The sequence below is a fragment of the Bubalus bubalis genome, chromosome 6, assembly GCF_019923935.1.
Source record: "Bubalus bubalis isolate 160015118507 breed Murrah chromosome 6, NDDB_SH_1, whole genome shotgun sequence".
Classification (NCBI taxonomy): Eukaryota; Metazoa; Chordata; class Mammalia; order Artiodactyla; family Bovidae; genus Bubalus; species Bubalus bubalis.
In genome coordinates, this window is record NC_059162.1 from 25847595 (window position 1) to 25865224 (window position 17630).

The following is a 17630-nucleotide window of genomic DNA, read 5'->3' on the forward strand; positions in this document are numbered from 1 at the left end:
ATACCTATCGCTGATTCATGTTGAGGTTTGACAGAAAACAACAAAATTCTGTAAAGCAATTATCCTTCAATTAAAAATTAATTAATCCATAAAAAAAATAAATAAAAGAATGAAAAAGCAGAATGTGGCCAGAGCTGAGGCTGTACTTGCAGGTAAGAGCAGAGGAGGAGCCCTGTAGGAAAAAGTGAGCAAGGTGTGACCTCTAGCCCAGGGGGCTCCAGGCAGAAGGACAGCCTGGTAATGTCAGTCAAGCTAGGCACCTTGTGGGGACTGAAACTGTCTCCTAAGAGCACTTCGCAATGCCACAGCTCCAGGCCTGACTCCATCAAGACTGTCCTGCCGGGGCCACCACCGGTAGGGGTTGGCAGCTCCAAGTCTGCCTCTTGGCCCCTAGCACATGCTGCTGCCACCTAATGGGGTCCTCTCCTCTCCCACCCACTGCCCAAATCCAATCTCAGTCACCATCGCCTCCCAGCTCCTAGCAGCCAGCCTCTGGGTCTGTCTCTCTTCCAGGCTTGCCCCCACGATGCAGCCAGATAGTCCCTGTTAACATGTGGATCAGAGCCTATTTAAAATTCTCCCACACAGCCCCTCCTCTGAAGGAGGCTGCTTTGGGGGAAAAGGCAGGGGGTCTGATGCATGAGAAACTCCCTGCCCAGCAGACCTGATGCCCTCTGCTCACCTGTCCAACCGCTTCTCATCAGCCCTACCAAACGACCTCTGAGGCTCAGATGACAAAGCTCCTTCCTCCTTTTTCCACCTGCTGCCCTCCAGGTCTGTCCCCCCAACTGAAAGAGACCCCCCAATATTCCCCAACCCTCCACCCCTTCTCTGTTATCTGTCTCTCTGGACTGGGAATTCTGAGCTCCAATTCCTCAGCACCACCAGGAATACGACAGTAAACCAAACAGAAAAATCACGTACTGGATGGAGCATACTTAAGATGCGTATGTGAGTGTATATATGCACACAAGATGTTTGGTGCTGGGGAAAAATATAAGCAGGACAAAGGGGAGTAAACACTGGTGGTGATTTAAACAGGATCTGAGGAGGGAGGGCACCAGTTGTTGGGACACTGAGGGAACTTCGTGCTGTGGGAAAATGTTCTGTATCTTGACTGTAGCAGTGAATACACAGTTGCATACATTTGTCCAAATTCGTCGAACTATACACTTTAAAGCGATGACTCCTGCCTATATAAATTATATTCCTCAATGAGCCTGACATGATAAAAGAGTGCCCCAGACAACAGAAACCCAGAGGCAGGAGTGTGCCCAGCAGATCGGCACAGGATTGGAGAAGCCACAAGCCAGATGCTGTGTCCAGTACGTGTATATATGTGGTGTGTATGCGTGTGTGCACCTGTGTTTGGTGCTCTGGGTGGACCCGGGCATCAGTCTCCTTCCAGCTGTCTGCCCGGGGAGCACCACTTAGGTAGGTGGTGCTTGTCAGCATCTACACTGGCAGCCCCTGGAGGGCAGGGATTGTGCTCCACTCATCTCTGCATCTCCAGGAGGAACCGAGGAGGTGCTCGGTACACGGCGGGTAGAGATTAAATGGCGCTGACTCCCACTAAACCACGTTGCAGGAATCCGAAGCTATCTGTGGCAGTGGACGCCACCTGCCCCCACCCCACCCCCTGCCTCCAAGCTGGAGGGGCAGGGCCCAGCAAAGTTCACTGTGGATTTGGCCTGGGACAACCCTGTCTCTGAGGCTCACCTGTCCCAAGAAGATGTGTAAGGAGGGGCCAGTCAAGTCGTTTTGTCTGTCAAGTGGATGCCAAGCTTGCTCCCCTTCTACCTGACCCCGAGGGCTCCAGGTGGGGTGTGGGCTGACAGCCCTAAACCTGGACTCTCTCATCCTCCTCTGTCTTCAGGGGCAAGAAGTAAAAGTGTTAATCTCTCAGTTGTGTCCCACTCTTTGCAACCCCATGGACTGTAGACTGCCAGGCTCCTCTGTCCATGGGATTTCCCAGGCAAGAATACTGGAGTACGTTGCCATGCCCTCCTCCAGGGAATCTTATCGACTCAGGTATGGAACCTGGGTCTCTTGCATTGCAGGTGGATTCTTTACCATCTGAGCCATCAGGGAAGCCTAGAGGGTAGAAAAAGGCTGACAATCTATTCAGACACCTCTCCTCCTCAACTAGTCTCACATGAATGATGTTGATGGCAGTGGCTTATCTGTGTGCACACTTGAGGGGTCGGGGACTTCGCTTTGAAGACTCTGAGAGCTTACACTGGGAGAGGAGAGGAAACCCCACATTTCTTGAGCAAATGCCATGTTTCAGGCACTGAGCCAGCACATCACACATGTCATTGCTTTATCTGCACTGCAACATGCAGGGCGCTGGGGTCCTCACTTACAGACAGGAAATGGGTCAGAGTGGTTGAGTCACTGTCCACAGCGAGCATGAAAGACAGAGGTCTTTCTGTTCCTAGGGTATGAGTCCCCTCTGAGGTGAAGGGAGGAAGGGGCCACTGGGAGGAAGGCCACTTGCCAGGAGGCGCTGGGAAGGGATGGGGTAAAGGGTGGAGGGGGGAGGGGTGCGGCAGTGGCCGCACATAGGCTGCTTTGGCTGGAAACCAAGGGATGTCCCTGGGTACTGAACAGAGAGGCTCTGTTTTCCCCAGACTAATCGTGGTAAGTCTGGTAGTAGCCTGGGGTGGAAGTAGGGTCAGCTCGAGGCAAGGACAGTGGCCACAGCAGGGGTCTGAGCCAAGGGTGACTGGAGTACAAAGTGGAGAGGAGTCTGGGAGACCTCACTTCCAGCCTGAGGACCATGAACCCTGATTCACTGGCTACACAACCGAAGTCACACTTCCTGAGGGCTGCAAGGCATGTGGCATTTTCCACAAACCTTCCAAGGGTCCACATGTGACCACGTTCCATCTGGCTAGCAGCCACCCAAGGGTGTCAGGGAGGTGAAGCAACAAGGGATGGAGGGGTTAAGTGGCTGCCAAGATCACACAGCAGTAGGTGACAAATCAGGGCTAGAGCAGCCCCCTCAAAGGGCAGCATCCATCTCCCATCCATCCATCTGTATAATCATCTGTGTGCTTCTGGAAGGCCTGGATAACCAGACTGGGTTGCCCTGGATGGAACTGGAAGAGTGCTAGAGTCTGAGGGTGCCCCCCACACACCCAGATTCATATGTTAAAGCCTAACCTCCATTGTGGGCTTCCCTGGTGCCTCAGACAGTAAAGAATCTGCCTGCAATGCAGGAGACCCAAGTTCAATCCCTGCATTGGGAAGATCCCCTGGTGAAGGGAATGGCTATCCACTCCAGCATTCTTGCCAGGAGAATCCCATGTACAAAACATCCTGGCAGGCTACAGTCCATGGAATCTCAAAGAGTCAGACACAGCTGAGCGACTAAGACACACACAGCCCCCAGTGTGATGGCATTTGGAGTTGGGGCCTTGGGGAGGAGACTGGCTCCTGAGGGAAGAGCCCTCAGCAGCAGGATTAGTGCTTTTGCAAAAGAAACCCTGGAGAGCTCCTTGCCCCTTGCACCACGTGAAGCCATGGCGAGAAGACAGCTGACTATGAACAAGAAAGTGGGCCCCATTAGGCAGAGTCGGCCAGCACTTTTGCTGTTGAACTTCCCCGCCTCCGGAACCATGAGAAGTAAATGTTTGTTGTTTAAGCCACCCAATCTATGATGTTTTTGTTACAGCAGCCTGAATAGAGTTCAGCCAGGCCAAGGGTACCAGGACCTTATAGTTTGGAGCAATAATGTCAACCTCCCTGTCTGTGCTCCCTGGGGCTCAGAGCTGAGCTGGCCCAAGCAAGTTGAGTCAATGGTCATTTGGTTTGGGAGCTGCCAAGAAAACATCTGTTTCAGCACTGGGGCTGGCAGACACATTGAGACTGAAAACCATCCATCCTTCCCTCTAGCCAGCCAACAGCCAACAACCAGAACTCTGGTGTTTGCATGTGTATATGAGGAGACCTCTAACCCTGGGGTCATCAGGTTATTCATGATTTCTCATCAGTTACCCCTTTGGGAGTGAGGGGTGAGGACCATGCTGGTAAGCGCCTGGAAGGAAAGGAAACCCTGTCCGTCCCTGAACACAAATGCTAATGCCTACGGAGCTCTGCTAGGAAATAAAAACTGCCTTCCACCCTCTCCCACCCCTGTAGGTTGTCACAGACCCCCAGTTTGAGTTCCCTGAGTCATACAGCAAATTTCCATTGGCTATCTATTTTTACATATGGTAGTGTGTATGTTTCCATGCTACTCTCTCCTGGGAGGTAAGAGGGAGGTTCAAGAGGGAGGGGACATATGTACACCTATGGTTAATTCATGTCAACATATAGCAGAAATCGAACCAATATTATAAAGCAATTATCCTTCAGTTAAGAATAAATAAAAAACAAAAACTTCTTTCTGTCTGGTCTCCACATTTACCTTCTCCCAGGTTCCCAGACAGGTATCCAGCAGATGGACCTTGGGGCCGATAAGCTCAGGGCTTGGTCCTCCAGGCCTGAGCTAGCCGCTCCCTGATCCAGGCTCAGAGACGTATCCTTTATACAGGGACCAGAGGACACTTAGTCACTCCTGTGCTTCCCAAGCCTATCATTCCCAGGTCCCTGTTTTGGGTGTGCAGTACTTTTTAGCCTGGGACACCAGCTGCCACAGAACTCCCTGTATATCACCATGCCAGAAAAATTTCCTGCCTAAAGGCTTCCATTCCCTATTTTGGGTCAGCACTCGAGGGCTTTGCATGCACACCTGCAGGGCTCCCAGAATCAAAGTGCTTTTCTCATAAGAGGCGTTTTTGAGTGTGCATCACGGAGAGTAGCTTTTGTGTTCCCCTTTTCAACAAATATTTATTGAGCTCCTTTATTGCTTTTCCCTTTGTTAAATAATTGCTTCATATGTACTCTGCAGCTGGATCCACAGGAAGCAAGCATTTCTCACCAGGACTAATGCATTCCTGAGCCCTCAGCCCTTCCCTTGCTGCTCTCTTCATGGGCTAGAGGAAAGCTCTGGATCAGGGGTCCTGGCCAAACAAAGAACCAAGCCAGATCAAGCCTTCTGCCGGTGAGGTGTGTGGGAGAAGAGGGGGAGGGCTGGGGTTTCGGAGATGCCAGAGACCAGCCTTACAAGGTGGGAGGTGATCATGGGGTGATCATGGAGACAGGCCCAGGAAGAAGCCAGAAAGCCTGACAGAGCTGTGGCCTAACCAAAAGGCAAAGAAAGGGAGACTTCTTAGGCAGTCCAGTGGTTAAGGCTACACCTTCCAATGCAGGGGCTGCAGGTTCGATCCCTGGTCAGGGAGCTAAGATCCCATAGGCCTCATGGTCAAAAAAATAAAACATGAAAGAGAAGCAATATCGTAATAAATTCAATAAAGACTTTAAAAATAGTTCACATCAAAAACAGACAAAAAAAGGCAGAAAGAAAAGAATGCTTTCTCTCCATGGGGCAAAGAACCCCAGAACTCAGTCCAGATTTGGGTTCCCTTCCAGAGCTAAGGGCTAAGGAAGTAGAGGTGGTCCGGGGGAGAATGGCAAAGGGCAGGGGTCCATGGGCCAGACCATGACAGAAAATAGCAATGCTGTGACAGCGGGTGTTGGGGGCCTGCACACTGAGCTGCATAGCACTCACCAGCCAACACAGACTCTCAGAGCCTTTTACTGGTGACACCCAGGCTGAAGGGTGCCAGATCTCAGCACTGTCTTAGGTGGAACTAGGAGAAGGCCTGGGCTTCAAATGGCAACCTGCTCCAGTATTCTTGCCTGGAAAATTCCATGGACAGAATTGCCTGGAGCCTATGGTCCATGGGGTCGCAAAGAGTCAGATATGACTGATTGCACACACCCAGGAGAAGGCCTGGCAGAGATGAGCCTAACACAGAGGTTCTCAAAGTGTGAATCACCCCAGAAATGGTTAGAAATGTAGACTCTCGGGCCCTACCCCAGACCCACTGAGTCAAACCCTCTGGGAGTGGGGCCTATAGTCTGTTAACAACCCCTCCCCCACTGCCAGGTAGGTGCATTTAAGTTTGAGAACCTCTGGTCTGAAGGAATCCCTGATTCTCTTTTCCTCCAGCATCCCAAGGCGGGGCTGCATCAGGGCAGACGGGGCCTGTAGAGTTGAGTTCTTGAGAAACCCACACAAGAGCACAGGAAGCCTGTGGTTGGAGAGTGGTCGGAGCTCATGAGCCATGGCCTCCCCTGGAGGGAAACCTGCCAGATCAAAGGCAGCATCTAACATCCTGCTGCTCCACTGCTGGGTTTGCAGTCAGGCTCCCTGGGCCTCGGGTCCCTCTACCAACCTGCCTCCCAGGAAGAGGCCTGGGCCAGACACAACATCCCATGCTGGGACTTCCCAGGCCCTGAACAAGACCCGTCAGGGCACCGAGAGTGCTCCACCTCCATTTCATCCCCTTTTCCCCCCACACCAACTCTATTGAATTGAATACTCTCAGTATCCTGGTTTTACAGATGCAGTTTCACAGTTTCAGAGAGTTCAGTACTACCTTAGTTGACACCGCTCACTCCTAAGCTGCAGGAGTGGGTCTTGAACCCCTTCTAGCTACACACTGCTTCTCCTGATCTCAGCCCCCACTCCATAAATCTTCACTCCAACGTTGCTTGCTGCCCATCCCCACAGCTTGGGGGTGCAGACCAGCATCTCAGTGACCCTCAGCTTTCCTCTTAGGGTGAGCATTTGACTTGGTTTTCTCATCCCAGAGCTTGTGAAAGTGTATTCTTTGTCCAGCATCTCTCAGGAGTTTGCTCATGGAAGGAGTCTCTATTTCCGAAGCTTCCTTTCCTGGCCCTTCTCCACTAGCCCCCCACTGGCATCTGCAGCATGGAGACCAGCAGAGGAAGCCCACCTATTTCTGGTGAGTCAGCCTGGTGGGGCCCCACTTTGACAGGACCCTGCTCTGGGGAGCTCTTGACATCTTGTTTCCACAGTGTGCTCACACAAGGACCCCACTTGTGGAGGAAAACAGAGGTGACTGGTGGTACGTGGGCAGGCAACCACAGGCCAGCCTCCCGCCTCATCCGTCCCCCTCACTGGAGGCAGCGCCTGTGCTGAGAGAGGCTGGAGGCAGCCCCTGTGCTACAGAGGGAAGCTCCCCAGTTTTGATGCTCCTGAGCTCCAGGCTCAGGCTGGGGGGCATGGTCAGGGTGTCCCAAGGCAGTGGGAAGGTGGATCTCAAAGCTGTGCAGCTGCCAGTCGGAATGGCTAGAAGGGCAGACGGTTGGCCCAAACTCAGACCTACTGAAGCAGAGACTCCTTGGCTGCAGCCGGGCAGCCTGCGTTTTAACAAGCCCTCCCGGCAACTGTGATGAACGCTGCAACGGGGGATTCTCAGACGGCCCCATCCGCGCTTGCAACCTCTTCTCTCTCCACAGGCCCTCACCCTCTCGCTGCCCTCTTGCTGTGCTCACGCTCCACCTCCCACCAGCGTGTCCTCTTAGCTCTTCGCAGCAGGCCAGCTCTAGGTTACCCTTTGTCATCCCTGACCCCCACAGGCAGCGTCTCACGTCACTTCCTTTCACAGCTGTTTCCTTCCACATCTGACGTTCCCGTCCTACGCTCTATGTCTATTTTTCTAACACCAAAAAAATCAAAGCGTTTGTTCGTAGCGCACCTGCCTCCGCCTAATGCTTGTCAACTGTTTACCGCTGTGGATGTGGCAGCAGGCAAGCCATGGGACCCCAGCCCTCACAGAGCTGGCAGTGCAGTGAGGACACCTGGACGAGGTGGGCAAAGACCTTTGCTGAGCTGTCTGTTTACTCAAGAAGCAACAGTTAGAACCAGACACGGAACAACAGACTGGTTCAAAACTGGGGAAGGAGTATGACAACGCTGTGTTTTTCACCCTGTTTTTTAAACTTATATTCAGAGTACATTGTGGCAAAATACTGAGCTGGATGAAGCACAAGCTGGAATCAAGATTGGAGAAATGTCAACAACCTCAGATATGAGGATGATACCACTCTAGGGACAGAAAGTGAAGAGGAACTAAAGAGCCTCTTGATGAAAGTAAAGAGGAGAGTGAAAAATCTGGCTTAAAACAGCATTCAAAAAACTAAGATCATGACATCTGGTCCCATCACTTTATGGCAAATAGAAGGGGAAAAAGTGGAAGTAGTAACAGATTTTATTTTCTTGGACTCTAAAATCAGCCAAAATCATGGTGACTGCAGCCATGAAATTAGAAGATGCTTGCTCTTTGGAAGAAAAGCTATGACAAACCTAAACAGTGTATTAAAAAGCAGAGACATCACTTTGCCGACAAAGGTCAATAGAGTCAAAGCTATGGTTTTTCCAGTAGTCAGGTATGGACGTGAGAGTTGGGCTATAAGGAAGGTTGAGCACTGAAGAACTGATGATTTCAAATTGTGGTGCTGGAGAAGACTCTTGAGAGTCCCTTGGACAGCAAGAAGATTAAACCAGTCAGTCCTAAAGAAAATCAACACTAGATATTCATTGGAAAGACTGCTGCTGAAGTTGAAGCTCCAGTACTTTGGCCACTTGATGAAAGGAGCTGACTCATTGGAAAGACCCTGATAAGGAAAGATTGAAGGCCAAAGGAGAAGAGGGTGACAGAGAATGATATAGTTAGCATCACTGACTCAATGGACATGAATTTGAACAAACTCCAGGAGACAGTGAAGAATAGGGGAGTCTGGTATGCTGCAGTCCATGGTTTCCCAAAGATTCAGACACAACTTAGTGACTGAAGAAGAATAGCTGTTCACTCTCAAGGCACCCATCAGGCCCTTTCTGGATATGTCACCTCCGTGGGCACATGCTGTGCCCAGCGTCACACCAGGCCAACACGGTGGCTCCTTGCCAGGCCAGGCCCAGGGCTCAGTGCCGCATCAGCAAACCTGGAGGTGATGAGCACAAGTCACACACACCAACAAGTGTGTGCCCACACACTCCTCGCAGCCCTGCTGAGGAGGGGCCAGAATGCAGCAGGCGTGGCTGGGCAGCACCCCAGATAATCTTGGTGTCCACATTCACCCTTAGTACTGACCACTCTTGGTACCACAGGGAAGAGGTACAAGGAAACATCCCCCTTCACTGAACATAAAGGAAAATGGAAAAAAGCCATTTTCCATCTATTTTAAAAAATTTTTTGTTTTCTAAAATGCTTTTTTTTTTTTTTAGTTAATTAGTTAATTTTTAATTTTGGTTGCTCTGGGTCTTCGTTGCCGTGAGCAAGCTTTCTCTAGTTGCTGCGAGTGGGGGCTACTCTTCGTTGCGGTGCATGGGCGTCTCCTTGCTGTGGCTTCTCTTGATGGGATGCACAGGCTCTAGAGCTTCCGAAGTTGCAGCACATGGGCTCAGTAGCTGCGGCACACAGGCTTATTCGCTCTACAGCAAGTGGAATCTTCCCAGACCAGGGATTGAACCCATGTTCCCTGCATTGGCAGGTGAATTCCTATCCACCTGGACCACCAAAGAAGACTTCCATCTGTTTTTTATACCTTGCCTCCTCTGATGGAGGCCACCTCCTCATTAGGTGGTCGCAAGTGTTGCTGAATCTCCCTGTGAATGGTATTCTCAAAGAGGCTGACCAGAGCTGGCCCCAGCCAGGCTTTGCACTCCCCTGCCAATTCCAAATTGACTGAACAAAAGCACCTGTTGTCCATTGCCAGACAGTACAGTGGCTGTAGAGTGTGGCAAGTGAGGGTGTGGCCCATAGAGTCAGATTATCTGAAATCGAATCCCTAGCTCTGCACCAACTTACTCAGTGACCTTAGACGCAATTACTCAGCCTTCCTATGCCTTTATTTCCTCATCATACTGTTAAGATGGGCATAATAACAAAGTGAATGTCATGGGATTTTTACCAGGATTAAATTGATTCATGCACGCAGGTTATTGAGCAAACATTCAATACATGTTAGGAACTGTGATGAATGGCTGGTTGGATGACTCAGTGTTGTATTTCTGAGGACCGGCATTTTCAAGCAGCGGCTGTCACCAGAGATCTCAGCACAAATCTTCTGATAGGAGACTGTCTGCAGGATGGGTAACTCCCTCATGATTGATTATCTACCTTACCAATTAGGTTTCCGTTGGAAGGTGCCCTGGGGGTTTTCATAAACCCATAGAAAAGATTCATGGAACTGAATGTATCCAGTTACTAGTTAAGATGAGCTTTAGCAAGTGGGAGGTAAGGTCAGTTTTCGGGGGATCTTCCAAATGGACGAGCCAGACGGACGCCCAGGCTGGTTACTAATCTACCTCCGCTGGCGCTGCCAGTGCTGCTCACACATGGGTTGATGTCTCAGCCTTTCTTTTCTGGAAGGACGCTTGGCAACACACACACAGTAAATGAGTTTCTACCCTTTCACCTAGTAATTCCTCTTCCAGGAATCCACCTCAGGGAAATAAGCAGAGAGGTACACAAAAATTTATGTGTAAGTTTTCCCACCATAGCATCATTTGCATTTTAAAATAAAATAGGAACAAATGTCAAATACTGGGGAAGTTAACTCCATTCCCTGGTGGGCTAGTGGCTAGGATTCAGCGCTTTCACTGCTGCGGCCCAGGTTTGGTTCTCAGTCAGGGAAGATGTGTTTGGACTTCTCTGGTGGCTCAGAGGGTAAAGAGTCTGCCTGCAATGTGGGAGACCGGCGTTCAATCCCTGGATCGGGAAGATCCTCTGCGGAAGGAAATGGCAACCCACCCCAGTATTCTTGGATGGAGAGTCCCCATGGACAGAGGAGCCTGGTGGGCAACAGTCCATAGGGTTGCAAAGAGTTGGACACGAAGGGAAATTAAAGGAGGTGCCTAGCTTTTAATAATCTCTTCACCCTGGAGTAGGGAATGACCACCCACTTCAGTATCCTTGCCTGGAAAATTCTGTGGACAAAGGAGCCTGGTAGGCTACAGTTCATGGGGTTGCAAAGAGTCAGACATGACTGAGTGCACACACTGAGTCTCTTCAAGGATGTTTAACACTGGCACACAGGCTGGTGGGCCTTCGTTTTATCTTCTGTGAAGGAGGGTGACCACACTCAATTCAAGGGCTCCCCTAAGCCCTCACCCAGCGAGGCCCTGAACCCCACAGGGCACAGGCCACCTGTTAAGTGCTCAGTAGAGGGGCTGCCATGACTAGGAGCTCCCAGCAGCTCCTGGGAGGTAAGGGCCAGGCTTCCATTTCAAAGAGAAGGCGCACGAGAGGCTGCAGGCTGGGACAGTGCCGATCCAGACTCAGAGGGAGTGGGTGCTGGTGTGACTCTCCCCGACATGCCTTTCCCATCCTCTTTGGCTGGCACCCCCATCTGTGTAGGCCCTGTCGGCTCTCACAGCACACTCTGCGTGTTACTGTCACGGATCAGTCTGCAACCCATGAGCCCACTGGACCAACGTCACTCCAAGTGCCCAGCTTGAGAAAACAGATTCAGATCCTGACACCAGGACTCAGTGGCTGTGTGAGCCTCGCAAGCTAGCCTCGCGGGGTCTCAGATTCTGTCTCTGTGGCTTCAGCCTGTCCTGTCACGGGGAGTAGATGGGAAGTGTCTTTTCCTCTGGGAAGCGCAGTGCCTTGCTCTGTGCCATGCTTTTCAAAGGAGGAAACTGAGGCTTGAAAAGGTTAAAAAAAAAAACCCTGCTCCACGTCCTGGGGTTAGGTGGCCACACATTTGGGAAGCACCAGCTCTTCCACAGTCCTGACCTTTCTTTTCTTATTTTTTAAAGAGTTTTTAAAGTCTTCAGTTAATTTGTCACAATATGGCTCCTGTGTTGTGTTTAGGTTTTTTTGGCCACAAGGCATGTGGGGCCTTAGCTCCCCGACCAGGGATTGAACCAGCACCCTCTGCATTGGAATGTGAAGTCTTAGCCACTGGACCATCAAGGAAATCCTTTATTAAAAAAAAAATTACTTAACACATTTATGAAACATAATACCTATGCCATAAAACTTACTCCTCTAACCTGCACAGTTCAGTGGTTTTAGTGTATTCATAGTTGTACCGCCGTCAATACACTCTAACTTCAGAACACTCTATCACTCCCCTCCAAACAAACTCTGTCCCCACCAGCAGTCGTTACCCATTTCCCTCCAAGTCCCCCTGCGCAGGGCAACCATTAATCTACTTCCTGTCTGTAGACATTGGCCTAACCTGGACATTTCGTTTAACTGGAATTATACTACATGGTCTTTCATGACTGACTTCTTTCATTTGGCATAATGTTTTCAGGGTTTGTTTATGTTGAGCATGAATCAGCTCTTCGTTCCTTTTTATGACTGAATAATATTCCATTGTGTGGCTATGTTGGTTATTCATTCATCAGTTCCTGGACATCGGATTGAATTCACTGCTTAATTATTATGAACAATCCCACGACGAACATTTGTGTACAAGTCCTGTGTGGACATGTTTTCAGTTTTCCTGGGCATACACCCAGGAGAGTAACTGCTGGGTCACCCTGCTTTACTGTGCTGTTTCTCAGAACTTTTTGACATAATGTGCATTTTCCAAACTTACTTGTCCAGGAAATCTTTTTTTTTTTTCCCCAGAAAGCATCTTGGATAACTTTGGGAAAGTCTTATTTAGCTCAACCCCCTCATTTTGGGGAAACAGAAGCCCAGAAGGGTTCAGCACCCTATGAAGATCACACAGGAAGTGAGAGGTGCCATCACTGCAGAAACAGTAAGGATGAATGACTATCTGAATAGGAAAGGCAAACCAGGAGGAACAAGAGTTACCCCTTAAATGTGAAAGATACTGAAGAAATCAAAAAGGAAAAGAAAGATGAACATGGTTCATACATTTAAACTTCTGAACCTCAAGCTGTGCTGTGCTGTGCTGTGCTGTGCACTTAGTCATGAGCAACTCTTTGTGACCCCATGGACTGTAGCCCACCAGACTCTTCTGTCCATGGGATTTTCCAGACAAGAATACTGGAGTGGGTTGCCATTTCCTTCTCCAGGGGGACCTTCCTGACCCAAGGATCAACCCTGCATTCTCTGAGTCTCCTGCATCGGCAGGTGGATTCTTTACCACTGAGCCACTTGGGAATTGACTGAATCTCAACCTGCATGTAAACAAAATTAGCAAGCAGATGACGACATAAAAATAGATTGCTGCTGCTAAGTTGCTTCAGTCATGTCCGACTCTGTGCAACCCCATAGACGGCAGCCCGCCAGGCTCCCCCGTCACTGGGATTCTCCAGGCAAGAACACTGGAGGGGGTTGCCATTTCCTTCTCCAATGCATGAAAGTGAAATGTGAAAGTGAAGTCGCTCAGTCGTGTCCGACTCTTTGCGACCCCATGGACTGCAGCCCACCAGGCTCCTCCATCCATGGGATTCTCCAGGCAGAGTACTGGAGTGGGGTGCCATTGCCTTCTCCAAAAATAGACTACCATAACCCAATCCTCAGGAAAGTGAACAATTCACAGGCCCAGAACCTGCCCACAGAGAGGGATTTAAGTTTTAAAAGGTCATAGGTTATGGGCATCTAGAATTAAATGTTAGAGGACCTAGTGTTCATGTAATTAACAGATAAGACTTATTACAAGATCAGTAAGAAAAAGTCCTGTACTGCATCAGAAATGTGGACTAATAGCAAACACATTATCTTCTCTTATCAGAGAAGAGAGAAAAGAAATATGAAAGTTCAACTCTACCTCTAGCCAAAGAAGTGGAGACAATATATTTATTAAGCATCTACCATGTTCCATATAGCTTACATTAAGGTGTGTGTTTGTGTATTAGTTTCTTAGTCGTGTCTGACTTTGAAATCCCCTAGACTGTAGCCTGCCAGGCTTCTCTGTCCATGGAATTTTCCAAGCAGGAATACTGGAGTGGGTTGCCATTTCCTACTCCAGGGGGTCTTCCTGATCCAGGGATTGAACCCAGGTCTCCTTCATTGCAGGCAGTTTCTTTACCATCTGAGCCACCATGGAAGCCTCTCAACAATTCCATGGTGTAGCCCCATCCTACAGATAAAGAAACCGAGACCAGGGAGCGTGGCCTGGTGTGAGCAGGGTTGTGCAGTGCTAGGGGCAAAGCTGTGGCTGTGCCCACCAGTTTGCTCCTAGAACCTGAACTTAAACTTTCACAGCATGTGGAAGCATGAGGCGGGGGGTAGGGGGGGTGTGGATTTACCCATCGCATTGCAAACACTCTGGAAAAGTTAACTTTCCTTGTTGAAGAGGACCCGGGGAAAGAAATGCTTTCATCCACTGCTGGTGGAATTTTCAACTATGGATAATCTCTCTGGATAACCATTTGGCAATATGTAGTGCCTGCCTTGACATGCAGATACTCTTTGACTCCGGACATCCACTGTTCTGAGGAATAAGTGCAGGTGAGGACACAGGACATTCGAAACAAAGTGGAATCCTGACCCCACTTCACAAAATGAGGAAACAAGGACTCAGGAAGATGAGAAATATGCCAAAGTATCTTGGGTCATAGAAGACCAGGGGTTGCCATGTGGAGTCAGAAGCCCTGAGCTAAGTCTAGGGGTGTGGCTGGCACCTCTCGGAGTCCAGGGCTGGTGTAGCCATCCAGGGGCCATGTACGATTCCTGTTGTAACAATCCAACCCTTCCAGAAGCAATGGACAGCCCTGGCTGAGCCAGGAGAGGGCTGGAGGCAGACATGACGGGGAGTAGGGTAGAGAAGGAGGGCCCACAAATGGAGTTTAACACATGTCTCCCTGTAAAACAGAGCAGAAACACTGTCAGGAGGAGAAGAGGGCGACAGAGAGGAGATGGTTGGATGGCATCACTGATTCAAGAGACATGAGTTTGAGCAAATTTCAGGAGATAGTAAAGGACAGGGAAGCCTGGCATGCTGCAGTCCACGGGGTCTCAGAGTCACACACAACTGATCAACTGAACAAAAACTCCTTGCATAATAGGTATAGGTATGCATGATTATTCTTATTACCCAAGGCTTCCAGTGGAGCAATCCTGAGTCCATCTCTGGCTCCAAAGTCCTGGAGGTCAGGGTCTGAGGCTTGCTCCTATCTTAATCCCAGCCCCTGGCCTGATGCTATCTGGATCACCAGAGGTCAGGGACAGAAAATGTTAAATATTTAATAATTGTTAGTTATCCTTCAGTGACGCTTGCCTGTCAGATCTGTTCTGCTGCAGGACAATGGCATCAAGGGTTGTTTGAGGAAGAAGTCCTCCGACAGAGGCTGGCAGGAAGGAGGGACCAGCCCTGTGTCTGGAGCTACCTGACCTGGATTCCAAACCATATGACCTTTGGAAGTCACTTAGCTTTACTTCTCAGGTTCCTTATCTATCAAATGGCTGCAGTGGTAGACTGGGTAGCCCAGAGGTATTAGGAAGATGACCAGCGTCATTTTGATTCTGGCATTTCAGGACCTGCCTCAGGCCAGAGGGTAGATGTGTGGTTTTCCACAGGGCTTCCCAGTCCCCTAAGATCACACACTTCTTCCCCATGGACCCATGTTCTAAACTCAGATGGGGCTGTGTGGCTCTGAGCCAGGACTGGGAACTCGTCCTGAGCTGCCATGCCTCTGCCCCATCTATGTGCTCTCCACGCAGCTTGACAGGGTCTCCTGAGGACAGCTGTGGTTGCTGTCCTCCGGCCCACCTGAAACCCACAGTCAGCACCTCTCTGGGCTATCCAGGCAGATGGCAGCTCTCCCTGACCCTCCCTTCCCCACACCTCCCCCGCCCATTCTCCATTCTATCACCAAGGTGATGCTGAGCGTGGTCTGTGAGAGCAGAAAGCACGTGTCTTAGTTCTCTCAGATCCATTAGTCACTAAGCTGGAAGTGCCCTGGAGCCTGGAGCCTAAGGTGTAGGCAGACACTGTGCACCTCAGGGACAGGGAGTGGGGCAGGTCTTGGAGGCCTGCATGTTTGCTGACCTCGTTCTAGCTCCACATGCACTGGCTGCGTCAGTTTGCTCAGAAGTGTCCAGTCAGCCCTGCAGGGGAGATCTGGCTGGGGAGACCCACCCTCAGCCCTGCAGGAGCTTCCAGAGGCAGGGAACATGGCCATCGGTAAGGCAGTCCCATAGCCCACTGCCCTTCCCCAAACTTCTTCCCCGCTGTCGAGCCACAGGATCTAGAATTCATTCCTTTTTTTTTAGTTTTCTTCCTTTTTATTTAAAAAACAAATATTTTGTATTGGAGTAAAGCTGATTTACAATGTTGTGATTGTTTCAAGTGGACAGCAAAGGGACTCAGTAATACATATATGTGTATCCATTCTCCCCCAAGGGCTTCCCTCGTGGCTCAGTGGTAAAGAATCTGCCTAGCAATGCAGGAAACCTGGGTTTGATCCCTGTGTGGGGAAGATCCCTTGGAGGAGGAAATGGCAACCCATTCCAGTATTCTTGCTGGGAAAATCCCATGAACAGAGGAGCCTGGTGGGCTATAGTCCATGGGGTCACAAAGAGTCAGATACAACAGAAGTGACTGAGCATGCATACATGCATTCTTCCCCAAAACTTCCCTCCCATCCAGGCTGCCACATAACACTGAGCAAGTTCCCTGTAGTATACACAGTAGGCCTTTGTTGGTTTTCCATTTTAAATATAGCATTGTGTACATGTCCATCCCAAACTCCCTAACTATCCCTTCCCTTCATCCTTCTCCCTTAAGCCTAAGTTAGTTCTCTAAAGCCTGTGAGTCTTTCTGTTTTGTAAGTAATTTCATTTGTCTCATTTCTTTTTAGATTCTACATATAAGGGATGTCATACAATATTTCTCCTTGTCTGTCTGACTTACTTCACTCAGTATGACAGTCTCTAGGACCATCCATGTCGCTTGCTGTGCTGTGCTCAGTCATGTCTGACTCTTTGCAACCCCATGGACTGTAACCCGCCAGGGATTTACCAGGCAAACACTGGAGTGGGTTGCCATGCCCTCTTCCAGGGGATTTTCCCGACCCAGGGGTTGAACCTGTGTCTTTTGGATCTCCTGCGTTAACAGGCAGATTCTTTAACACTAGCGCCACCTAGGAAGTCCACCCGTGTTACTTAGGATTCATTTCAGTCCCTGCTTCATAGAACTCAAGTTTAGTCGGGGCACCGACAGACAAAAAGAAAAATTGCACAGTATAAGGAAAGCCTGCTTTGGGAACAGGTGTGGGGTTGAAGCAGGAAGGCTTCCCTGAGGAGGGGACAGTGTCTTGGATTGAATGGGGGCTGTGGAAGGGCTGCTTTGTGGAACATGAGGCTGCACCCTGGCTTATGTAGGGAGCCTCTTGTTTGATTGGTGATGTCTGTTATGGAGAGGAGATAATGTCTTGTGCCAAAAACTCACTGACTCTGTATTGGGCCTTAGCATGAACAAGGTCATCAGATTCATTCTAAGGAGCTGACAAGTGGAACTCAGATTGTTTTGATTATAGCAAACATTTATTGTTTTTTATATGTCAGGCATAACCCCAGATTATTTCACAACAACTGTCTGAGGTAAGAGCTATTTTTATTTCTATTTTCTAGATGAGGAAATTGAAACCTAGAGACGTTAAATAACTTGCCCCAAACCACAGTCATCAAATATCAGTATTTAACCTCAGTGATCTCTGGTTGAAAACCCTTCTTTTACAGAGGACAAAAAAGGAAGGTTGGAAGAGATGTGTTTTGCACCAGGTCATTCAGAACCAGGTATGCAGACGACATCACTCTAATGGTGTCAAATCAATC